This window comes from Plectropomus leopardus, chromosome 4, assembly GCF_008729295.1.
Source record: "Plectropomus leopardus isolate mb chromosome 4, YSFRI_Pleo_2.0, whole genome shotgun sequence".
NCBI classification, from domain to species: Eukaryota; Metazoa; Chordata; class Actinopteri; order Perciformes; family Serranidae; genus Plectropomus; species Plectropomus leopardus.
Window position 1 is genome coordinate 30,683,692 of NC_056466.1, and position 27,466 is coordinate 30,711,157.

Consider the following 27,466-nt stretch of genomic DNA (forward strand, 5'->3'; position numbering starts at 1 on the left):
ATAATAACATATAACGCATAATAACAAGTGCATTTATGCCTCCTAATAAAAATGTGACAGTAAAAGAGGGATTTTATTTCAAATCTTTTAAAGACATTTAGACCAAGAATTGATGCAGAAAAGGCATACAACCAACCAAACCGTTAAAACCAACTACGCCCTTGCCCAAGCGCCCAATCACGCAATTATACACTTTATATCTAACAACAGCAAAAACAAAACGCATCTCACTCAGGGCTTCTCGGGTCAATGTCACCGCCAGTGGTGAGTCTAACATGTAAAAACGTCCTTGCCGTGAAAAGTTTGGAAGCCCCTGAGTGTTTCCACACGGCAGGTGGAGCCCTCGCGCCAGACATTTTGGAGCCAGATCCAGTTCCGCGTTTTCCACCAGACACCCCCACTTCATCTCTCCCCTCTTTTCTCTCTCTCGCTCTCTCTCTCTGCATCCCCCAGGCAGGAATCATCACCCCCTCCTCTTCCCCCAGCCCTCCTCCACCCACCCTCGGCTCCCCGCCCGCCTGCAACGCAACGCTCCTTTCGCCGGGCTGCGCTCGATCAACCGAGCATCCACCGCGCCTCCAAATTGGTTTGTCATTTCTGACCCCTCTCTCTCTCTCCGTGTGTTGACCACGGTGCTCTGCTCCGCTGCGCTCTGCGCCCGTGGACTTCGGCACAAGTCAGTGCGAACAGAAAGGCAGCCGAGAAAGATAAAGAGGAGAGAGACAGGGAGGGAGGACGGGATACAGACAGACGGATAGAGGGAGAGATACGCCTCTGTCCTCCTCCAGCACTCCTCTGGACTTAGTGCAATCGGACGGCGATACCTCCTCTTGTGTGCGCGCTGATCGGGATACTGAGCACGCAGCTATTGGTTTATTATCTCCATCTTTCGGTAACCGCGTCATTTTTTTTCTTCTGTTTTTGCGGCAGCAAGAATTAACCACGAGCCGGAGTCGAGGCGCCAATCAGTGAAATTATTTATCGACTGGGAAGATATATTTCCATCTACGTTCTGGGGACTGCATGCAAGAGCGCAGAAAAAGGTTATTCCCGACTCCTGTGTGCGCTGGATGTGGACATATGCGCCTATATCGCTGCGACTGGCGATACGGTAAGGATGCAATCTTTCTATCTGCACAAATCATGTCTTTATTTTTGCAGACATTGCTTGCAAACGTCTATATGTCGCGTTGTGCGTCTCTGTCACTGACCTGCTCTGAAAGCTACATGGCAGCGCTGACTTTGGTTCTCACGGATGCCCATGGGAATGTGGCCTGCGATTATTGCACTTCAGGGGCGCAGAAACTGGCCGCTAATTGACGAAAAGAGGGGGGTAAAATGTTATGTAGTTGGCGTATTTGTACACATGAGGGGTCCGGAGACTTGTGGCTGGATGGGCGTCGCTCGGATGCGAGATGTCGCTAAGGCGAAGTAATAAGCCATGATACCTATTACCTCTCCGGCAAATAATCAATGCAATCATATTATCCCGTGACGGCTGCTCGGCCCGGGTCTACACATAATTATTATTCTGTGGCCGCGTGGATGTGCCTCACTGCAGGACGCAATGACAAATCACACGCTTTGGCATGATGGATGACAGATAGACTAAGTGTTCACCTCAGGTTTTTTTCCTCCACTATGCCATTTGAGTGTATTGGAATGCAGTTAGGCTATTGTGTGTAGGTTTGTCAGCCGCAGTCTTAAAAATCCAGAGTAAATCCAGGAGTATCTGGCAGGCCAGTGCACCCCAGGATACGTCAATCATGCGGATTCATGAGTGAAGGCTCTTATTTACAGTCCAGGGGTTGCAGATGACCTTCATCTGCTGCTGGAAACTAGTGAAGGTTGCAGGATCTTGACCTAAACTGAAACCCACTGAAACCAACAGTGTGCTCTTTGTAATCAGAGGGCTCCTCTTTGAAATAGTCCTTTTGTGTCTCCATACTGATGATGAATTATGTGATTAATCACAAGTGGTCTAGCTCACAAATAAATGCACATTTCTGGCAATCACCCCTCAATCAGTCATTTGCTGTCTGCTTCTTGGGTGGCTCTGTTGAATCACTGCTCTCAACATCCAAATGGCTATCAGCAAATCCCCAGCTAACAGGGAATGTTCCCACAACATTGCCTCACGTTACCTACAAGTTCTAAGAATGTTTCAAAGAAAATGTTTCAAACTAACGTTCAAAAAGACTTTCAAGGATGTTGATAATTCCAAATAATGTTCTAATAAGGTTAAATGCAAACTGACACGGAATGGGGACATTTTGGGGACGTTGTTGACGGATCAAAGAATGTTTTTTTGTTAATAAAACATTCCCATAATGTTACACGATAACAAGGAAAGAAAATTCTCCAAGCAACATTCAGAAAATGTTCTTAATCTGAGACTACAGAACTTTTTTTTAAAAAAAACTTTGTAATGTAACATGTTAACAAAGGTAGAACATTTTACTGCAACATCCTGGAGATATATTGGTGTTGTTGAGGCAATAAATCATAGAATGTTCTTTCATAAAGCATTTCAAAAATGTTACATTATAACAAAGAAAGGACATTTTCAAAGCAGCAGGATGTTACTCAGTTTGAGATTACAGATTTTTTTTTTAAATTAAATTTTCACGTAAACATTTAAGGTTGTTTATCATTTTAAATGTTCCTATAAGGTTAAATGCTAACAAAGACAAAACATTTTAACTGCAACATTTGAAGGATGTTTTGGGGACGCTGCTAAGGTAACACATCATAGAATGTTCTAAAACATTTCTACAATGTTACATTATAACAGAAAATGAACATTCTCATTACAACATTCAGAGAATGTTTTCAGGATGTTGTCAAGCCTGAGTTTACAAAATATTGTTTATGAAACGTTCCTGTAATGTAATATGTTGACAAAGGTAGAACATTTTATGGTCACATTCAGAGGATATTTTTGGAGACATTACCACATTGTAACATTATAATAATTTTAAAAAATAACATTACTTAAACAACATTCAGAAAATGTTTCCTTAAATCCAAGATTATGGACCATCTTTTTCATAAAACGTTCTTGTATTGTGATATTATAACAAACGTGGAACATTTTGGTGCAACATGCAGGGGTCGTTGTTGAGGTAACACATTATAGAATGTTCTAAAACAAATTTTCCAATGTCACTTGAAAACAAAGAAAAGCATTTGAAAAGCAACATTTGGAAAATGTTTTCAGGATGTTAGTAACTTTAGAATTACAGAACATTTTTTTATGAAACATTCCTTAAACATGACATGTAAATGAAGGTGGAACATTTTGCTGCCATGTTTGGAGGATGTTTTGGCGACATTGTTGAGATAACACATCACTAAATATTTTTTTATGAAAAATTCCCATGATTGCAGAACATTTTTATGAAATGTTCCTGTCATGTCACATGTTAAAAATAACATTGGGAGGCTTTTTGTGGACATTATTGAGGTAACAGATCATAAAATGTTATTTTATAAAACATTCCCACAATATTACCTTGTAACAAAGAAAAAAACATTCTCATAGTGATAATCAAAGCATGTTCTCAGGATGTTATTTAGTCAGAGATTACAGAACAGTTTTAGTGAAATGTTTCTGTAGTGTTACATGCTAACAAAGGTACATTTTGCTGTAACATTCAGAGGATGTTTTGGGGACATTATTGAGTTAACAGATCATAGAATGTTCTTTTCCGAAACATTCCCGCAATTTTTGGATCTTCCCAAAGAACGTTGCCTTACCTTTCAGAAGAAAATTCTTAGATCTGAAAGAAAACGACCCTGTGAAAACAACAACAGAATATTAGGAACATTCTCAGAACATTTTTAGAACCAAAAATTGCCAGGTGGGTATATTATGCTTAGAGCTCAATTGTCAGTGTGACATATAGGGTGGATGTATATAGGCTCTATAGGTTGAAGTGGTTGACAAAACGTTGACTCATCTGTCAGTGCTGCAGGTAAGGAAAGTGTATCCAAGGACTCCTGCTTGAGCAGGTGGGAAATTGGTCACTGTAGGCAGTTATCTGTACGTTTGTGTGCTGGAGTAATTTGACATAGATTTGCTTGGCTGCCATTTTGGCAGCATCTGTTAAAGCACAGGCCCGTCTCCAAGGAGATTATTATGTTTGTGGATGAGATAAATATCACTAAGTCATCTGTCATCAGTACATCTGTTTGTGTCTAAGTGATCCTACAGTTTCTTGCCAGGTTGGTTATTTGTTTGAAATGTTTGAGAAAGATGTAAAAAAAAAAAGTATTTTGCCGTCCAAATTCTGGCGTTGTAGGTGTCTGACAAATTGTTTATTTGTTTTTAAACAGTGGAAGGAAAAAATACAACCTCTATAGTATTTCCCTGTCCAAACTTACATCTGCTGCAGTGGATGTTTTTTGGTTTACTTTTCCGACAGGCTCCGATAGCCTCCTCGGAGAGCCGCGGGATGTTTGTCAGACATCACACCATGAATGCAAGTTGTGTCAAAGAGCATCTTGGGTCACGTTAAGCAATGACACCCACGCAGCACTGATGTTGTCAAAGCACCTGAAGCTGTAGAATGTGCAACAGCAGCAATCAAGCATTCTGCTGACAGTAGGTCTATGTGTCCTCCCCTTAATTGGGTCACTGATTCATTCCACTTGTTATGATGCACAAGAAAGAAAAAAAGGAGCTCCTTGTTTGGGAGAAAGCAGGGTGCAAATTAGTACGGCTGTGCTAATTCGGATTGTTCTGCTTGATCGACCTGGGGGCAGACTTTCTTTGTTTAGAGCTGTTAATGTAACACAGTGTTTGCTTTGGATTTTTGGAGGCCTCTGAAACCAATATCTGACCCTGCTATGGAAGCAGCCTGTGATTTAAATAAGGGATCATATATATTAAACATCTTGTGTGCATAATCCAAACCTCGAGCTAATGGAAATATATCTTGGCAGACACCATGATGCAACAATAACAGACACATATACACAGTTGTATATTAAGATGAGCAGGCATATAATCCGTTCTGGAACAAGCGCGGGTGCTTGTTGCTGAAGTCTCTATTTCCACCGTCAAGGGTTATTAGAGTCCAACTTCAACACTTGGGCAATTAATTCTGTTTAGTTGGCACATGGAAACTAAGGCCTGGTTTTCTTACCCAGTAACAAATTGCGGTAAAAATACGAACAAACAGTAATGTACTGTTTTTCTAAACTACATTAAAAGACTGTAAATCTTACAATTTTTTCAGAGCCCAAAACAACACCTAAAGGAATAGTTAAGATATTTTAAAGCAGGGTTGTATGGGGTACTTGTCTGTAGACACTATGGACATGCAAGTTAAGCAATGTGCTGCTGTGGATGGGGGTCCAGCAACAAAACATTTTTAAGCCACCTGAAAAAAAGTGCCACCCAAAAAAGGAAAATATCAGTTTAAGCATATGCTACATTGAGAGTATTTTCAGTGCTTGACCTTAATGTCAGACAGTGATTTTCAATGGAAAAATTAATTTAATATCTCTGAACACAGGAGCTGCTGATTTCCCTGCTAGCATTTTTTTTGGTTCTAGCTCCGAGTTTTCTTTTGGTTCCCAGAATGTTATTCTTAAAGTTAGGGTAACATTCTCTACAAACATAAAAAAGTCTAATCTCAGGCCTTAATAACATGTTCTAAATGTTTCTTTGAAAATGCTCTTTGTTCTCATGTAACATTATGGGAACATTTTATAAAAGAACATTCTAGGATCTGTCACCTTGGTCAGCATTTAACCTTATAGGGAAAGTATTTAAAATGCTAAACACCCTTAAAAGATCATTTGAACATTAGATAAAAATGTTTTCTTTAAAACATTATTGCTACTTGTAGGTAACGATAGCCAATGTTGTAGGAACGTTCCCTGATAGCTAGGTTACTGCTGCGAAAATCAGGTAGTTTTTTGTGTTATTGTGTGACTTTGGTGTTTAAAAAGGTTAGTTTGGATTCACTGAAGTCACTTGATGACACAAACTAACTAACTGATCGAAGCAGTTGTAGACAGCAACTCCCGTGTTCAGTGAGCTAAAAATGACTGTTTTTTTTATGAAGTCTGGTGGCTTTGTTGAGAGCATAGATGGGGAACTAAGGTATTTAATATAGAATACACTTAAACTGATACTGACATTTTTAGATGGGACTTTTTTAGGTGGCTAAAATGTATTTTGTTACTGGCCCCCATCCACAGCAGTACATTGCTAAATTTAAGTTGCGGTACTCCAGCCTGCTTCTCCAAACTGGTGGCGTGCTGTGTGCCATTTACTGTATGTAATAGGTTAACTATGGACAAGTACCCCATTGAAGCCCACTTAAAAAAAAAATCCGAACTATCCCTTTAACACAAACAGTAGGCTGCTGTAGGAGGTTTTCATTTAACAGGACATAAGCCACACGCGACCATCATCAATTACCCACAGGGTAGCTGCAGTATTACAATGTAAACCTCACATTTTACTGTAGAGTACTGTAATAAATTTAATTGTAATATACTGTTGAAGTAATTTACAGCAGTGACACCGTAAAATAACTGTAGGATGCCGGCAAGCACAGCTACCAGTAATTTTACGGGAAAATTTGCAACAGTGAACCATTTTAACAAGCTAAAGAATTTGCACTTCCTGGGCTGCAGTCGTCTTTCCTAGCTAATGTATGCATGGCAAGGTAAAAGGTCTGTGTGACATAGAGCCTTGTAGATAAACAGACGGTGGTGTGTGTTGTGCTCACTGAGACAACCTACCGTCCTGCATAAATAAATTGTCACTCTTGTGGTTTAAGCTGTGAGGAAAAGCCAAACAAATCTTGACGCCGCAATAATAATATTAAGTTGCAATGAAAGCAGAGCTGTTTAATTTGACTGCACTGTTCCCCTAACGCAACCGTGATTCACATTCCTGGTCTCAACCCCGCTCCATGTGCCGAGTTTAACCTAATTCAAAGGGCCTTTCCTGCCCATAGACGACATCTCTCTCTCCCCGTATTGAAATAATGAGGCCAGATCCTCGCCCGTCTTCCTCATCCACGTAAAGCACTCGGTCATGTGTTAACACATCCTTCCTCCTAACCCTTTCCTTCCCTCAAAGAATAACCCTCTGCATTTTTCCACCATCATCCGCAGCTATCGGCTCTCTTAATGCGCGGAGCTCGCCTCCCGATATCATTCAACCCTATTAGAGCTTCAGACCACGCGGGAGGACTGCAGTTACTTTGCTACCTGATTAGATATAATGCTTAGGAAAGGGGAAAACCAGTGGTAGACGACTGGCTGTCAAATCGCTGGGCATTCACTGACTCATTGCTCCTATGGCCTCAACTAGAATAGCCCTCTAGAGATAGATGTCTTACTCTGCCAAAATATGGCACTGTTGGAAGACTTCTGCCCTAACCAACATAGCTTATTATCTGTCTGCATTATGGGGACAATTGCACACTGTTGGCCTTGCTGTTCGTGCTGTCTGTTAACTGGGCTATTTGTGTACATCACTGAAAGTGATACATGTAGTCATCTCGCTCAATGCATTGTTCATGTGACTCGTATTGTATGTATTCTTATTGTTATTCTTAGGTATGTATACCCCTGTTCTTCAACGTAACATTGCACACCATGGGTCGACAGATTATCCGCCTGGACGATTATTAAGGCCCCAGTTTGGCATTTTGCAGATTATCTGTATCATTTTATTTTAATGATCACTGATAAAATCAATTAATGAAAAAGGGCAAAGAAAGTGGCAGCATTGGAGAAACTTAGTTGTAAAACCGTAGGGTGCTATTTTTATTTATTCTCATTTTCACTTGACTTTATAAAAAAAAGTTGCTGGAAACTTACTGTATATGATGTTGAACATTTTGGTTTTGATTAAACATTTGTTTTTTTTTAGTTTTGTGCTGGAGTTTTTTATATTCCAAATACTGACAGAAATATTTTGATTGTAAATGCATATTGTTTCCAAATATCGGTTATCGGTCCCATGAACTACTAATAATTATAGTTGTTTTCAGGGTATCGGCCCTGAAAACCTAATATTGGTTGACCCCTATTTGCACACATATTTATAGTTTCATATTTTAAACTTACATTCTAGTTTTATACATAGCATTGCAGCATAAGGCACAGTTGTACATTTACAAACTTAACACACTAAGTGTTTAGTTTGAATATTTACATAGTACTAATTGTCTATTACTGTATTCCTTTACATATACATTTTTACACACTTACGTACTCACGTACTCAGCATATTATACATACTTTTAATTTTAAATATTTCCATACTAGTGCTACTGTTACTGTATTTCATTTATTTATATTTTTATATACTTGTGCTGGTATTTATTTCTACTTTCTATAATTCTCTCTGCTGGCATCAGAGCAACTTTAACGAACCACAATTTCCCCCTGGAGATCAATTAAGTATTTCTGATTCTGATGTTGGATTCTGATTAAACCATAAGTGGTAATCATACTATACTATCATACAATGACACAAGCCCTGGTGCTAAATGGTTCTGAGTCAGTGCTTGAAAGTGCAGGTCAAAGAAAGATGGCTGAATAGTTGATTAGTGGATTGATAGAAAATTTATCAGCATTATTTTTGATAAGCGACTCATTAGTCTTAGTATCTACATTCTGAAAACTTGCTACTTTTCTTCTGTTTATTTGCAGTGTTGGGGAAGCTACTTTGAAAGCGCTGTAGCTTTTCAAGCTGCCAATTACTTCACATCACAAGTTGATCTGCAGCTGAGCCATCCTCTGGGAGAAATTTTGGTCAACTAAAGCTATTTAGAAAAATTAGTTCAAACTACTCAAATCAATCAAATTGCCAATGCACATGTGATGCAAAATTGAAGCAAAATATGATTGCCACTCAATTGAATTGATCATAAAATGTGCTCACTTGAACCAAGAAAATAAAATACCCAATATTCCATTAGAAAGTGCAATGAATGTCAGCTTTGCTTGTATACAATGTCCATCAGTCAGATTCTTGTCATTCAGTGGCGCCCCCAGAAATGTATCCTAGGGGTGGCCAGATGTGGCCTCTGAAAGTCTCAGAGCCACAACTAAATTTTAGGAATTCGATTATGCTGTTGAAGTACATGCTGGTTGAAACAATTTCAGTGTGAGAGTTAAAGAATCATTTACTGGTATACTTTGTTGTCTTATTGTACAGTTGGTATTACTTATTTGGTGTGCATAGTCAAGTCAATTTTATTTATAGAGCCCATTATCACAAAACATGGTTTGCCTCAGAGGGCTATACAGTGTACGACATCCCTCTGCCCTTAGACCCTCACATCACCTGAGGAAAAACTCCTGAAAAAGAACCCCTGTAACGGGGAAAAAAAAAGGAAGAAACCTCAGGAAGAGCAGTAGAGGATGATGAGGGATCCCTCTTCCAGGATGGACAAACGTGCAATAGATGTTGTAAATAACAAATGAAATACAAAAAAAGGAAAGAGAAAGAGAGAGAGGGGGAGGGGGATAGAGGGGGAGAGAGGCACGGCAATAATGGAAACAGATGCATGTCATAATACAATAACGATAGGTGTGAGATTATGAAATGCACTCTATGATGATATTGTGGGTGTTGATAAGAGTCTCATGCATATGTTGAAAGGGAGGTGTCCAAAGGCATGATAACGGCATCGGCGCAACCAGGACCAAGACCACGATCAGGATGAGCGGGGGGTACAGTATCAGTGCAGCCACAGCACGAGCACAACCAAAGGCAGGGTCACAACGCCATAACATATATCACAACGATCAGGCACAGCCAGGTTGCAGCCAGGATCCGTGAAATCTAGGAAACAAGGGAGCAGGAATGCTCTGGAGAGGCAACTGGATTAGCGTGTCTGGACTTGTATCGTGACAGTTAACATTTTGAGTTCCACAAAGTGCTTGTCCTTTTCCTGAAAGAGACAAATACACAGCTTTAATTTCAAGGAGTGCATTGATTGTAAGGAACAAAACATTTACTGGAAATAAGCCCTAAAGTTTAGAGGAGACTCGTGGGCACCCATAGAACCCATGTTCATCCAGATATCTTGAGGTGAGAGTTCAGTTAACCCCTTGAAAATGGCTATGCCAGTTGTCCCTTCACCAAAATCTAGGCTAACTTCTGAGCATTATTTAGCCCTCTTCCAAACAAGCTATGCCATCATGGTTGATACCAATGATGCCTTAGGTTGTCTAGTTTCACAAGATAACCCATGCCAGAACAGTGAAATTCTAGAACCTACAACCATAATATTTTCTAACATCCAACACCCACAACACAAGAACTTTAGAGCGTTACTTCCAGATAAGCTACGATCGGTACAGATGAATCCTTAGGTTTTGTACTTTAACCGGATACAACTAACTTCAAGCTAGCTTAAAAAATGAGCGTGCTACTCCATAAGACAGGAATGTCCACTACTCCCAAAAACTGCTTATTTGACATTGAATTCAAATGTGTTTGGGTTTGGAAACTGTGTTGGTTGAGTTTTAAAATCTTCTGATATGTTTATTTTATGACGCACTCCAGAAAAATCATCTACGCGTCGCAGAAGCAAAGCTGTTGAACAAGGTGAAAAGTTCAGAAACCTATAAGATTCGTTAACTAGCCGCAACAATGTTGGAATGGCTGGTTATGTTTTCCCTTTTTGCATGTCATCGAGGCAAAGTGTGGTCTTTGTGAAACCAGAAGCAGATTTGAGTAATTTGGCAGGTGTTAATATGGTTGACTGTCTTTGGATAGAATTTGTCAATATGTTAGCATAGCAACTGTGCAAGATACAGTCATGATACGTTACAGATTTGCAGCTGAAATCAAAATCAAGACCAAGTTTGAAGATGGATGTGGTCGGCCCACTTTACACCCCTGGCTCACATTAGCTTTAAGTCGTGCGCCATTGAGAGATACCATTGCCAAATGGTCTCTCACTGCATCCTGTTTTAATCAGCGTTTTGTAACAGCCAAATTAAAGAAGGCTAAGGACCTCAGGTTGTGCTCCATCTCACACGGGATAGATACATTTATGGAGAAATCAATCAGTGTAAATTAATTCTGAAACTACCAGCCATTTATTAGGACATCAAAATTGTGCCAATGTGATGATGTCTTTGGCTCTTCCCACATTGTATCTCTTGCTCCTTTCCTCCCATAAAAACCCCCAAACAGAACAAAAATACTGAATATAATGAATTGCCTGGTGTAACACTAAACACTGATGGCTTGTACTTCAGCGTCTCGTTGCCTTTTCCTTTGGAGTGATCAATCTGAGAGGCTTAGGCGGGTAAAATCAATGTCACATCTCACAATAATGCGTTTTTAAAGACAGACTTTTATTTGCTTTTGGCTCTGACCAGTTGACCAGTCTTGGTTTTTAATTTGTTTCCTTGGTAGCCCCTGAACGTATTTCATGTCCAGCTTTATGTCATCATTGACTTTTATTTATTGTGGCTTTATTGGTTGCAAAATACCTTGTAATACAGTTTTGACGCCAGCTATATAAAGTGAAGATGAAGGTTATTATTGTGTAATTTGGACTGGAGTGAGGAGGCTGTGAAAGGGTGCATTTAAGTCATTTTTTATGCATTATTGTTGATAACAATCGGAGAAAGATGGCTGCATGCAGCAATTGATTTTTTAACCATTCATCTTAGCCTGTCAATCTAATTTTGACTTGAACCACGCTGCGCGCGGTTTACAATAACCTTGTAAATGTTGCATCTCAAGCTGTGAAATACAATAAAAAGCCTCAATGTTTGTATTTATGTCTACAGGTTTTTTTCTTCCATCCCGGCCTTCTCTATCAGCACTCGATTTGTCTCTGTCTGAACTCCATGTTTAAGCAGCTGCCTCCTATGTTAGCAACTGCATCCACAGATCATTGTTTCCTTCAAACCTCTCGCTTACTCAGTCCTTGTTATCCCCTTTTCACAAAGGAAAAAAATACACTTGTTCTTTCAGTCAACACATCTCTTGTCCACACATCTCCTCTGTGCCCTTCACCTCCCAGCGCCCCACTCAAAGCTGTCACCACTCAATAGAAAACACACACACGCGCACGCATGTCTTCCCAGAGATACTTTAAACACACATCAATGCGGTGCACATCAATTACCACCACGTTATCAGACACACACACACGTATGTGCTCGCACACCCACGGAGAGCCACACATAGACACCGCCTGCCTGCAGCTGTATATTTAGTGACACACACAGTGCCATTAGGGAGCTGAATCGAGAATCAGCGTACAAGGCCGAAGTGATTGTAAGAACCTCACTCCAAGGTCTGCCGATTATTTTGGTCTCTGCAGGAAATCATTTACAATAGCACTCACCCCCCTCCTCTCCTCTTCCCAGTTCAGTCCATTTAAACAGCGTGGTGTTGCTGCGAGTGTGTGTGAGTGACCGCGCGTACAGTAGTCTTAAAGTCAGTCGCCACAGTATTGATGGGGAAATTCTTGGCTGTGTTGTTTGTGACCATGGTGTGCTGAGGAGGGCCTCGCTTGTTTAGAGAATGGGGTGCTTGGAAATGAGTCATACACAATGTGATGCAACACAGCGGAGCAGATTTGAATTATGGGGCAATGAACAATGAGGTCATCGCAGGGCTGGGGGCATAAATCTCCCAGTGCCTTGGTATAAAGCTGCCTTTCTTATCAATGGAGGAAACTGCAGCCGGGTTTGAAAAATGCAGTATTGTTTGAGGGACTGATTCAGTGTTGCATATTAAGGACTGGGTTGGTTGACTTCAGTGGTCAAGACAATGGAGGGAAAATTCTCTATTGACTGCAATGACATTGTTTTACAGGTACCGCTTACTTCCACCAACAGATTCTTTGCAGATTGTTGCAATTCTTGTAAGCCAAACTCTGGTTTGATTGCAATGACACTGTTTTTCAACTACCATTTCCTTCCACTATGAGTTGCATGTACAAGATGCAGATTGTGAATTTGTTGCAATTTGGGGGAATTCTGGTGTGATAACTTTGTTTACTAGTATTGTTTACTTCCACTCACAAACAAGGGGAATTCTGGTTTGATTGCAATAACTTTGCTTTTTGAGTAGCGTTTACTTCCACAAGTTGCATCTAAAAGATTTTCTAGAGATTGTGGATTTTTGCAATTATTGCATGGGAAAATCTGGTTTGATTGCGTTAACTTTGTTTTTCAAGTATTATTTACTTCCACTAACAGTTGCATCTACATGATTCTCTGCAGTTTGTTAAATAACAATGTCACTGTTTTTTGAAATACCTCTTTACTTTCACTTAAAGTTGCATGTACAAGATTTTTTTTTCTGATTGTTAATTTTTTAATTTTTGCAAGGGAATTCTGGTTTGATTTCATTAACTTTGTTTGTCAAGTATTGCTTAATCCACTAACAGCTGCATCAACCAGATTGTTTGCAAAATTTTAATTTGCTGCAATATTTGCAGGGGGTACTCTGGTTTTATTGCAGTGACGGTGTTTTCAAGTACAGTTTACTTCCACTGACAGTTGCATGTACAAGATTATCTTCAGATTGTTTATTTGTTGTAACTTTCACAAGGGGAATTCTGGTTTGATTGTAATGACATTATTTTTCAGTTAACTTACACTCACAGTTGCATCTACCAGAATCTTTGCAGATTGTTAATTTGTTGCAGTTTTTGCAATGAGATTTCTGGTTTTATGGCAATGACATTGTCTTTAGAGTACCACTTACTTCCACTAACAATTGCATCTACTAGATTCTTTGCAGATTGTTAATTTGTTGCAGTTTTTTTCCATTTCCCCCTGGCTTTTCAAGTGTTTCCACGCCTCTTATATACACTATACTGCATCCAATGATATTTTCCATATCTTTTCCTTCTTCAGCAGATTGTCCACAATCAGCGTCTGCTGTAATACCATCATCCCCAGGCCCCTCTTAAATTTCCTGCTTACTGGGCTTTTACTTTAACTGCATTACATACATCTTCCACTCCCAGTTCATCTGGTTCCTTTCAGCATAAACCGGCCTGAAAGATCTAACATGAAGCGCTCTGATGCTGACCATTTGATGGTACATTTTTAAAAAAATAATATTGTCATTTGTTGTGCCTGTTCAGTGGCACAGCTGTGATCTTGATTGATATCGAATGGCGTTTTCATTCCAAGTCTTTGAGAGTGAGAATATGTGCCAGGGAGTATTGATCTGGAGCTTAGTTGATGGTGCAGCATGATAGGCTGAAGGAGGGCGAGGATGACTAGGTGGTTATGCTTGATTGAACAAAGATATTAACAGATGTAGTAGTGATCAATGGCTTGATAATGCATGTTTACATCATTTGCGCTGTTTTGTGTTTGCAGTGACTAGTCTCAAGTGTAAATATGGCACCTAACTCTGCCCTGAGGTTAAATCCCCTTTGACTAAATAATTCCGTCTGAGCACAAATCTGCCACTGTAGCACATTCAACAGTGTGCAACTTAAAATAAGCGGTTCAGTTTCTGCAGAGAATGTTACTACTCGTTTGAGATAAAAAAGCACCGTGCCCCTTTGGCATGTATCAGCACCCGTCAATTTGTCCCCCGACGTATCTTTCACATTTTGCAATAAAACCATTTTACCACCTCTGTGTTTTTGCACCGGAGTCTGATAGTGTCACACCAAGACAGATGAGCCGCGCTCTGGCCTGTGGGCCTGCAGCAATAACTTACACAGACCACGTGTCTGTTTTCTAACCATGTAAGAAATTGTGCGCCTGCTCTTCTGCAGAGTGCTTGTGTGTGTTTTGAACCCCCTGATTGGCTCTCGGTCACATGGTATATGTATGATAAATGACACGGTATCCATCACATGTATCAAGATAAGGGGGAATGGGATGAGGACCTTTGCTGGAGTGAGGGTGTGCTGAAGAAGGCCTTTGATAAATGATATTTGGTATTTTTATAAACAATCTCTGTGTAAAACCCGTGTCAGGGAATCGCTGTGAGCTATTTCTTTGGGTAGAATGTATGGAGACAGATTTGTGTCAGTATTATTTGTGTGAGGTGATCGACGATCTGTGTGTAAATGTGTAACAACTTTTACAAATACAAAAAAAAAGGATTTTTAAACTCACAAAAATATTTTGTAAATATAAAACAGATCTGCAAATATGCAAACAAATTCCAAAACAAAACAAAACCAAAACAAACAAACAAAAACCCACTTTGCATAAAATGCACATCGACAAGCGTAGAGCTTCAAAAATAAAAACGGGATTCACAAATGTTTTCATTTATTTTTAAATCAACCCTTGAAAACATGAAATTAATTTCTGTCCTTTTTTTGCGCCATGTTTAAGACACTTTCGCAAGTATTTGAATCTTTGAGCCCTGAGGAAATCGGTTAGATTTCTTTCAGAACTTTCAATTTCAACAGAAAATTCAATGAGCAACTTCACAAGTAATGTTCCACAAATTGCACGCAATGAGTAAATTTAGAAAATGATTTTTAAAAAGCTGTGGAAAAATGTTTTTATAATTATCACAATTATATATTTAAAAGTATGTTCCAGAACGATAATATTTTAGATACTTTTTTCAGGTAATTTCATTGTTTTTATTTTTATTTTAGGTTAAATTCATTTGCAATTTTTCTAATAACTTTTTCTTAAGTTGCTTATTTCTTTCTTAACGTTTTGGACAGAATTTAAGCCAATTTTCTCCGGTTTCTAGGGTTTAATTAGACGTATACACATATTTTTTTGATCTGTGGAGTTTGTATATACAACTGAAAACTGTTTTATATTTTTCCAACATTGTTTTTTGAGTTTACTAATCTTCTTTTTTTGTCTTTTTAGGTGTTTTGTATTTACAGAAACATAAACACATGGATTGTGGATCTGTTAACGCAAATAACATTGAGACCAGTCTATCTCCATAAGAATGACACATATTGCTGTGTGTGTGTGTGTGTGTGTGTGTGTGTGTGTGTGTGTGTGTGTGTGGTGGCACCTATATATTGAAACATCTCATTGTCTGGGGTTGAGCACAGTTGATTACAGTTCAATGGCTCACAATCACTGGACAAATCAACCAGTTTTTTATTTCATCACATACACCTCCCCTCCTCATCCTCTTTTTCTCTCTGTCTCTCTCTCGCTTCCAAAGATTTATGTGGGGCACATAGACAAGGGTCTTTAATTTTACGCCTGGGTACACCATCTACACTATTGCTCCATACTCTTCATGCTTATATCGAATCCGTCGGAGCCCAAGGGGGAGAATTGTGGCTTTAACATGAGCATATAGGGGACTCCACCCTTTAAAACGAAGCCATCCCATTGCTTCATTTGGAAGCACCATAAATCTCCACCAACAGGCACCAATACAATTCCTGGTGTCCTATGGAATGCAATCTGTTGTTTGAAGCATAATTACAAAGAGGTTATACATGAAAAACCATCATAAAAGCATACTGTGGAGTCATCCTAATTACATACAGCGGTCTCATGAGTAATGGGGGGTGACACGAGACATCAATACAACCACTGCCTCTTATAATAGAAAACACCATTGTTTTACTGTGAGAAAATGGTCAGCATCTATCATGTGAAATATTTTTTGCTTTTTTTTTTTTACAGGAAGACATTGTGCCCAGGATCTTAAAGAAAAAAAATCTCTTCCTTCTCCTCATCCCGTCCATCCATTGTTCAGTCAGGCTAAGCCATTTGCCATCCAAAACCCTCTCAGCCAGTGCCCCTCCCGAGCTCTTACAGTAGAGAAAGCTATATAAGCGTTAACCGTTTCCCCAACTAAATCTCTCTGTCTGTTGTCCTCGTCTTTGCTCCACTGCTGGGCGCTCTCAGAGGAGTCCTCTCACCTTCATTTGATCAAAAAAAAATCCCGCTTCTATCTCCTCTAATGCACTCAAACAGTTTTAATCTTAACTCTGCTCTCAAAGTACTAGTCAGCTACTACAGCTGCTCAGAGATGGCCTAAAATTATGTCATTAGTCCATGCAGATAAATCATTGGAAATGGAGCTATAACGTGTTGATATTAATATAGACATTGTTCAAATGTATACATTGTTAGCAAAATGATCAACAGCAGCAGTGACAATAAACGTCATCTAGAGAATGAGCTATGACCTGCATGCCTGTTTAGTCACCTTAGTTTTGACAAGAGATGGGATGATTCTGCAAAACCCTTTAAATATTACAAGACAGTAATTTTAATTTAGGAGGACACATCCTTCCAACGTTCAAATATGCTTTAAAAAAAGTTAGGGATGAGCAAATACAACATTACTTGTATGTGCATCTGTGTTTGTTCAAGCAACATTATCTGTATTGGTACTCGGAACAGGTGCGGTTTACATCAGAAGCAGGTGTGATTGTAACTAACCTTAAGATCACTTTAGATCAGAGGAGTAACAGCGACCAAAATAAGGATTTTCTTTTTTTATTACAAGCACTGATATTGACACATTTAGTGTATATGCATATGTGTACTTGTAAAAAGTACATCTGCATTGCAAATTTGTTGTATCTAAAAATTTGTCACAACCCAACCAACAATGTCCCCCAATATACTGTAAGATTATTATTATTATTATTATAATTATTATTATTTTAAATGCTACTCCAAAGCAGGTAACCATACACCGCTGTTTGAAATAACCATTAGCAAATGTTATCATAATCATAAAAAAAATTAACAAATTACTATTATTATTATTAGTACCAGCTCTAGTATTATAGTATACTGCAGTTCTACCTCTGGTTTGTCCAAGTGGTATGGCTGTTCTCCGGCAGAACAGGGCTCACGGTTGTCTTTAACTTGTCAATTTTTTTTAGGTTATATTTGTCAGCTAGCCCGCGTGAAGTCCAAGGAAAGTGTCAACCATTAGTAGATGTTAGTGGCTTTCATTCATTATATATTTGTATTATATAGTGTATACAAACAAAAAAAAGGTCTTTAACTGATTTTTCAAAAGGCTGGTTTCACAAGGAACTATTTTATGTAGTGGACGATTCTACATGTGTCATATGGTTCTTTTGGATAATAAAGGGATTTTAACACTTGCTAAAACTATTGGGTAGCTGTTAATTTTTTATGATAAATTATATAATAGAATAGTGTAGGGAATAAGTTTTTAAATTTTGAATTTTTTTCTAAGGGGTGGTGGCAGGAGGGGCCTTTGGTGCCCCAACACAGTTGACTCAATGGCCACGGCCCTGTTAAATTACATTAAGTGTCACTGTTTTTAGAATTCCTTCTTGCCACAATCTGTGCATGGAAACTATGGTAGGGTTGGGGTTAGACAACTATAAAATACTTCAGGTTAAGGTGAGAGAAAGATTGTGTTACTGTTAAAAGAAGACACGCTATACGCCCATCATCATCATGACCTTAATATCCTTATTTTCCACCAAGCTAAAGGGCACACTATTTCAGGCATCAGCACTGAATGTTCACACTTAATATAAAATTGCAAAGTATGGAATCATCCAGTGCAAGCGTATCTCCTTGTGATACTTGGCGGTTGCGTTTGCGGGCAAAATAAGACACTTGTTTCATTCACTTGCATCTTTCTGGGCCATTCCCTGGAAAGCTGTTGACCTGCACCTTCTGACAGCAGAAAAGAGAACAAATTAGGATTTAATGAAGAATTTCTCTCCTGTGATGGAACAAAGCGATGGTGCACCGCTGATGTATGCATGGACTTCTGCAATGGCTGCATCTTAAATCTCCTCTTCCCCCTTTCCCACTTGCTCACGCAAATGAGTCCTAATGAAAAATCTCATTCCCCGCGTAGTTCCGCTCCTATTACAAACTCGTACCTTCGCCACCTCTCCTGTGTGCATCCAAACCTGTTTCTTTTTCCACCTCTCTACCTCCATTCCTCATTCATTGATCCCTCCATTGTTGACCAGCTCCGTGTGAATAATGTATGCCGCGTTCTGAGAGAAGTGAGCGAGACATGAATGAAGGAGGTGTACGGAGGAGCTTAGCGCCTAACTTCTTTCTCTCCAATGCTCTGTTGCCTCCAGCAATTCTCCTGCATTGTTGTGCATGCATACGACACTGGGGCTATACGCTAAATCACATGCATACACAAGAATACATGCAAACACATGCATGTACACAAACACAGTACAGTGAATCCATCTTTTGTTGCAGCCTCTGCCCACCCAGCCATACAGAAATTGCTCATGGCCTCCTGTACTCGCTAATAGACCCAATTACCGCACAGCCCTGCCTTAGAGCTCCACAGAGGTCCAGGCTCTGACACTCTGTATGAATGTGTGTGTGTGTGTTACAGTATGTTGATGCACTTGTTTTTGTGTGCCTGCAAAAATCTCACAAGGCACAAAGACTCTGCTAGAGAAAACTCAAGGCCAAACAGATATATGCCGCTTCCTCGGCCCCATCACATCAAAACTCCCGTTGTACGCCGAGAGGTGCACACACAAAACCAAAGCCAGTGTCAGTCACAATGCAGTGCATGCACTTGCACTGGCATTGACCCTGGTGAGACGCACCCTTGAGAGAAGTCAGTTGTGTGAAGAGAAATCTAGAGAGAGAGAGAGGGAGAAAAAAATGGAGACAAAGAGGTTGCTTTCAAAACAGAAGAAGGACATTGTGGAAAAAATACATGTTGATGGAAAAGATGCAGGGGGAAGATAGGGAAAGGAGACAAGGCACAGATAGAAAAAGATATAGGGGACAGTCTAACAGTGAGTAACTGCCACTCTGCATTCGAGCAACAGAGCTAACAATTTCCCCTTCTGAAAAGTGTCTCTGGCATTTGGCAGCGAAATGCCACCCATATAAACCAGTTATCATGGCATGAGAGAGCTTTTTAGCTGTAAACTGTCAGTGAGCACAGAGATAGACCATTATAGACTTTGATACCCCCAACACTTAAGAGGTCATTACGAGGCAGAGCGCGCACGCACATGCTCGTGTGCGGCACACAAACGCTAAACAAGCAGCGACGAGTGGAAGTGGCTTGTGAACTGCCTGGTTCTTGTGTTTGAGTGGGTTATGGCTATTCACACAAAGGGGAGGGGGGGGCATAATTCACATTGCATCCGGAACACTGTAAAATATGACAAGTTGATTTTACTCTTAAAAAATCTCAGAAAACCATTACCTTGAAATAATATAAGTAAAATGTAACTTTAAATCCTTCGAACTCTGATATAGAAGTCGTCCGCCAGTGCCTACATTGGTATTTTTAATCATTGTGATGTCAATTAATGGAGTATCTTCAAATGCTTCATATCCTTGAAATATGTACAATGTAAGGTAAAAGGTTATATAAGTGAATAAACTATAATAATTGATAAAGATATTGAAATTGTGTTATTAAGAAAATATACAATAATCAAAAAATGTGATTTTTTTCAAAAACGATTTTAAGAAATAAAAAACAAACCATTTTGATCCAAAATATTTTTAAATGCAGACACATGAACAAAATATTTCTTATATTTTCATAAGGTATTGGTTTCCAATAATTTTTTTTTATTTTTATTTTTTATTTTTTATATTTTATTTATCTGTCTCTAATTTGCACAGTGACAGGCACTTCAGTGAGCTTGAATAATGCCCACCCTTCTCCCCCTCTACATCTCTCTCTCTGTCGCTCTGTCTCTTTAGGACTAGGACGTCCAGCTGACTTTGAGATGTGATTCTCTGGGGTTTCATTTCCCTTTGACAAAGCAAAGTACACTCTAACAGGTAAGAATGAGCCCAAATATGTGTGTGTGCAAGTCTGAATACACAGCATTTCATGCCGTGATAATTTTAGCCAGATTTCAGCCAGGGGTGTTGACTTCTTATTTACAGCAGGCTTATTTAGGCCTGCAGGGATAGTCAAGCAAATATACACCTGGTGTGTTGTTTTTGCCGACTCCACAGTATGCATTATGCCTTTTTTTTTGAAGAATCCAAATATGACCCAGTGTTCTCCCCGGAGATCTCAGGGTTCCATCTGTGCCAGGGAGTGCTCTAATTGGCCCGACAAATGTGTTCCTCTTAAACTGCTAATCCAATCAGATATGACCCAGCGAGCTTCAAAAAGAATACAGAACAGCATGCAATGTGCTGCAACGGAAGAACAGGACAGATAGCATAGGTGGTGTTAAGACAGTGTTGGCCCCAGAGAGAATAAAAACCGGAGTGCAAAATTGAAACGAACATCAAATTAATTGCAATAAGCCTGCTGCTCTGTGAACGTATCGACAGGAGTTAAACCACAAACCCAGACCTTCATCTGCCCATGAAGCCACTCGCTACAACTTATTTACAGTGTATTTACAAGCTGAGCCGGGCCTGTAAAATGTCGAATTTACGAGCTCCTTTTTAATTAGAAATACTGTCTCCTAGAGTCTGGCTGATGAATTGCACATTCAATTTATTGACTATAGAGAGGAGGGCGCACTTCTTGGGGTATTGACAGCCAGTCAAAGTATCCCGGTTGACATCAGTTTTTCAATGAGAGGAGAAATATGTTGCATCTTTGCTGTATAAAAACCCTGAGGCTGTGTTTTCATGTGGGATCCTCTTTTTAATTGATTGGAGCTGGCTGATGGTGATGTGAATGAGGGTGCTCTCGCTCTCTCCATGCCCCCCTCCTCTTGTGTGCGGTTTGGCAGTTTGCTATGTAGTTGGTGAAGCATTTTCTATGTAACGGCCAAGGTCATTTCACCCGCGAGTTCTACAACTTTACTAACATTTTCAAAGAAATGCACAAGGACACGCGTGGAACAAGTATTTCCAAAATATCAATTGTATCAAAAGGCCAATTAGTTTGAAGAGAGGCATCATTTTTTTTAGTTTTATTTCTTTTCAAGAACAGGTTTTATTTTCATTTTGTGTGTTTTTGTGGTTGTTTATTGTCTTTTTACTCATCCTGTGTCTTTTGTGAATCATTTTGTGTCCCTTTTAGAAAATGTATTGTCTTTTTTGGTTGTTTTGTGCCTCTTGTAAGTCATTTTGTGAGTCTTTGTTGATTTCGGGGTATTTTTTGGTCATTTTGTGTGTCTCTGTTTTTCTTTTGTGTCTTTTTCGGTCATTGTGTGTCTCTTTCTGATCGCTTTGTGTCTCTTTGTTGTCATTTTGTGTGCCTAGGGTATTTTTTAAATGTATTTTTCCTCTGTTAAGTGTTTTTTTTTTTTATCTTTTATGTCAGTTTATGGTTATTTTTGACACTGGGCTCATTGAGTAATTTGTTAATGTGTTTCGTTTTCTTTTTTTAAATGCGATTGAAGCTAAAAAAAAAAATGGTTTTAACCCTATTATGTTGCTCAATATATTTCTAAATTTTAATATATTTCATGATATGAACTCACAGTGTAGTGAGTTTCCATGTCCATTTAAAATGGACTTCCTGTCCCAGTGTGTGTCACTCTGCATGCCTTCCTTCCTCGACTCTCATATGTGAATGCTTGCTTTGAAATCTAATTCTGTGATATGAGGGCTGCATTTTGTCTTTATTTCCCTGTAACAATGAGTGAAAAGAAAGAACAGGAAAAGGGATGTATCATTCTTCATATGGGGGGGATGTGTGGAACAGGTGTTTCCCACTCCGCATGCACAAACACACAACCTTCATTTGCCACATTAGCAATGAGGGTGCAGATTGAAATACAGTCCAGATCAGTTTCGTTGGTTAAACTGCGTTTTTTTTTGTGTGTCTGTAAAATGAGTCACACCGCTGTACAGTACACGCACTGATGGGCAGACACTGTAAGCAGATAAATGCTCATCTGGTGTATTCATACTTATGTAACAAACCCTGCAACTGAAGACTGGGTGTGAATGAATAACAACACAAAAATATCTAATTTTAATAACTAATACTGTCCAAAAGTGGTTAAAAAATGTTATATTTTCTGTCCTTTCACATATAAAAAGGAGATGTAAGCCCTTTTGGACATAATGTGATAAAAATAATTAAAATTCTGGCTGCAGCAGCCTTTACACAAATTGCACCTAATGTCAAACACACACACCCACACACACTCTCCTTTGCCCCCCTGTTGCCAACCCCCATGAATGCGGGCCTTTTGTCTTATAATGTGACCTTTGCCTTGAGTGGAGAGGCCTTTGTCCTAAGACAATAGCATCCATATTGTAAACCATGCCAGTCAATGCCGTCCACACAGCTGCCAGAGAATGGATGCAGATTGTTCAGGGTCCAAGTTGAAGGCTTTGAGGCAGGCACTTGTGGTGTGCGTGCCTGCATGTGTGTGTGTGTGTGTGTGTGTGTGTGTGTGTCTGTTTGTGTGTTTGTCTGTGCCTGTGCATTTTTGTCTGTAATGTTTGTGTCTGTAAGATGCAAGCCTGTTTTCCAGAATCAGCAGATGGGCCTGTGCAATTAGACTCAGCCTCCCTTCCCTTGTGTGCACACATGCACGCGTGCACACAAACAGTCACACACAAACCCACACAGCCACAAGCATACACACACACACAAAACACACCCAGGGCTGGGCGTGAGGCAGATGTCTCTGAAACACTAGACCTGGAAGATACTGTAATGGAGGAGGAAACTGAGAAATGAGAATAGAGTTGCTAGGGGAACCACTAAACATCAGTCAAAAAAGATGATCTGCCTATCTGTCCTATCTCTCAGGGCTCGGGATTAAATCAATACTGTCATATATTGACTTTCAACTGAATCAAATAATGATGATATGAGTATAATTGTGTTGTTGTTCCAGCTAATTATTATGAACAAGCTGTAATGAATAAACAAAATTACAAATTTCCTTTTTTGTTCTGCACACATGAAGCCTATCCAAATTGTATAACTGGGGTAGACAAAATAATACTACCACTTACCACCATAAAGCAATACAAAATCAACGGCATCACAAACTACATCCTCCAAAATGAGCACACTGCTGAATCTAAACCTTTCTAAACCATTTAAATAAAAAACTGCAGTAAGAGCTGTGATATCACTGCAGCAAACATTGTGGAACATTTAAGCAGCAAAACTCAAAACTGTAGTGTGAACTTGACAGAGAAAACAGAACTAAACTTTAACCCCTGAAACAATCAATGAAGCTATGCTGCTCTGAGTGTGTAATGCACTCAGCTTCTCTCTTAATGGGGAGTCTGACAGCAGCTCCGCTCTGATCTCTGCTATGTTCACATTTTAGAGAATGTCATTGACATTTTCCTCATTATGGTGAGCTCTTTCTCTCACTTGCAAACCATAAGCATTTACCTATATGTGCAACAAGGAGTATATTCGCCCATTGTAAGCTCGCCTATGTAGGCACATCTTACTGTCTGAAATAGAATGAAAATAGTGCGCTATTCTGACTTTAGACCAGGTTTTTGTTGGTAATTTTAAGACCTACACATCCATGGGCGTGCAGATGGGCACAAAAACATTTGCTACACAACACTGGTGTTGGCTATCAAAATGAGAACTGCGTCGGTCTGGGACTAGCAATGACAGTTCTGCTACATGGTGCATTGTTTTGTGCTGGGTGTAAGATAGGGCTCTTTGTTTTACATGTGTAAAAGGTGCCACGTCATGTGTAATCAATGCTATTTTGGATACCTTTGCCGTATTTGATATTTGTTAATATTGGTAGATATTAGGGATGCTCAATATTATAGGCACATCAACAGTGTTGGCAGACATTGGCTTTAAAATTAAAAATCGGAATCACCCAACATGCTGACTTCTGCCAATATCTCAAACTGATATGTATATTTTTTTATTTACAAAGCGAACATGTACAAAACAATGAATGATTATTACATACACTGAAAAGCATTGTATTTCATGTCTCATGCCATCACGATAGGATTATGCAAAATATGATATTAATTCCACCACAGAAGAGACCTGATGATTACTAAAATTAGTGGGAAAAAAAGTGGACATATCAACATCAGCATCAGTTATCGGCCAAATGAGTTGTTATATATCAGCATATCACATATCAGCAAAAAAAATTCCAATATCGTGCATCCCTAGAAGATATCTCTATTTATTACTGCAATAACGATTTTAACTAGAGCGGCAATAGTTGATTGAATTAATTAGTTGTGCGTAAAGTAAAGCATCAGCAACTGTTGTTATAATCATTATTTTTTTCAATTTTTCACTCAATATTTACACAGTGAGATTTTTGATGAATAATCATCAGTAATGTGAATACAATGACTAAGTGGGTAAAAGCAAATAATAAAGCAACTAGAAAGTCTGTCAAGTTCAGAAATTTACATCATTTTACTGTAATGCAGCCTATAAAACCAGGAAAAGAAAACACTCACAATGTTATGATATCTAAGGCGATCTCGTCTCATATCACGATATCGATATAATATCGATATTTTCCCCAGTCCTATATACAATAGTAAGCTGATAGCTCTTGGTCTCAGACTGCTGCCCTCTCTCTCTCTCTCTCTCTCTCTGTCTCTTTATCTCTCTGTCTTAAATGGGTTACAAATCTCTGCTCATAAACAATAGTAGAATACGACCTGACTATCTCAGAACACCATCTCCACACTTAGCCCCACCAGTCATGTATTGACCTGCAGTAACAGATAGGCTCAGAGGAAATGAGCTTGTGACTGAAAGGTCACAGTTTAAAATCCGAGTAGTACAGTAGCTGTGAAAATCCTTGGCAGTTTAAATCCCTCAACAACTACCATCAGGGCTGTGACCTCTGGGCACTTAACCTTTAACTGTTCCAGTGGAGCAGCTCCGGTGCCCAATAGTGCGAGACTGTGTGGCTGCGGCGCGCGGCTCCCAGGTGTGACTGTGTTAATGTGTGAATATGGTCTGACCTTCCTTCCTCTCAGATACTCCCCCTCAGCCATTCATGCATACATGAATGTGTTCTTTCTTAGTCAATGAGCCACACTAAATGAGGCTTAGGACTTGCGAATGTGTGAGTGTTAACGATTTCATTCCTAATTCAGTGTACTGCATCAGTGGCAGCCAGGGTAAATTTGGGTGATTTTATTGTAGATACATGCAATTTTACCCTGTCTGCTGCCTGAGTATCCTGTTGACTGTGCTAAAGATACCAGTCTATCCTTTGCGCACTCTTTTTTTCCCCTCCTTGGATCAAGACAGGGCACCAGGGGAGCACACACACACACACTCACACACACACAAACCTCATAAAACACACATACACATTGACGAAAATGCATAAACAAAGACTCACACATGCACCACTTCCAAACACAAATACATCACCACCTGAGTGCAGCCGCCCAACCCCCTATACACCCTCCACAACACACTCACACAACCTCCACAACACACACACGACAACAGGGAATAGCCCACAGAGATGCTCTTTGTCAACAACTTGGAAGAAAGCAGCTATTTAGGGCCACTGTATTCCTGGAAGGGTAAGCCATATTATTTGTGTGAAGAGCTTGTGTGAAGCAAAACAAGTTGACGGTGGTTGCTATCGCTTTCTCCCTTCCCCGCTGTGTCGTCTCATATTTGTGGTGTTCTGCTTACGAACCGTCGCTAATTGTGTAAAGTGGAGTACGGTATATTGCGAGTGTAGATTTCCAACGGGCCTGGCTCGGTGATGAGCAGATGCACTCGCAGATGTTTTCCCTCCATGTGTCTGTTTACCAGTTCAATTATCCCTATCGCATACTGTAGAGATTTGTTGTTCTATTTAGGCGCTTCGGCGTAGATTCCAGGAAAAACACTAGTTAGTGAAGTATTACAAGTGTGTGTTAACTCCATTGGTGCTGGAGAGTCACACATTCTTTGTCTGAAGCATTTTGGAGCATTAAGAACTATGTCAAAACTTAAATGCACTTTATTTCCCTCTGATGCATTATGCAACATGTAGTTTAAGAAAAGATGTATGACTTGGTCAAAGATTAGAATCTAAGTGTGCTTTTAAATACTGTGGAAGCATATGTGTTGCTGTGGCAACCTTCATTGGAGGCAGCATTGGCTCAGATTTGGACTTTTTTTCGGTAACATAAATAAAGTATCCATCCAAGAGAATAAAATCCTGTCAATTTCCTCCATGCTCATTTTCAGTTATTGTTCGGAAAGATTCAGACCCCCACTGGCACCCATATGTGACCCTCGCATTCAACTCATGTTTTTTGGAACTGGAATCTTTCAAGAATTACAATTTTGAAAGAGAATAAATGTTCAAGACTTCTAGCTGCAAGCCGAATATGAGATCTGAGCAGCATAAGATGTATTTTTGATCAAATATTTCTCACTGGCTAAATTAAGCATTGATGAGACAAGGGGTGTACATACACACATCTTGAACACACTGTAGTTCTTTTGTTTGGACTTTGTAACTTTACATTATCTCACTGTTTCTGCACCTTATAATATAAAGTCAAAATGTAATACAAAACATTGTCTATGTCATTTTGATACATGAAGATCGAGCCCTTAAAATCTTGAAAGGTGATCTTTTTCTTGTGCGCAAAAGTTAGCATCTTGCTGAATCAA

At 39.5% G+C, this 27,466-nt stretch overlaps 1 protein-coding gene across 1 annotated transcript in view; it reads left to right on the forward strand.

Annotated features, from left to right (window-relative positions):
* Nucleotides 1-563: 563 nt before the first annotated feature.
* The window catches only part of adgrl3.1 (adhesion G protein-coupled receptor L3.1), a 177,674-nt gene continuing 150,771 nt past the window's right edge, over nt 564-27,466 (forward strand). Inside the window, 2 exon segments of the mRNA XM_042484864.1 lie at nt 564-1,111; nt 20,641-20,721. The gene's annotated coding sequence lies outside the window, so the exon portion shown is untranslated.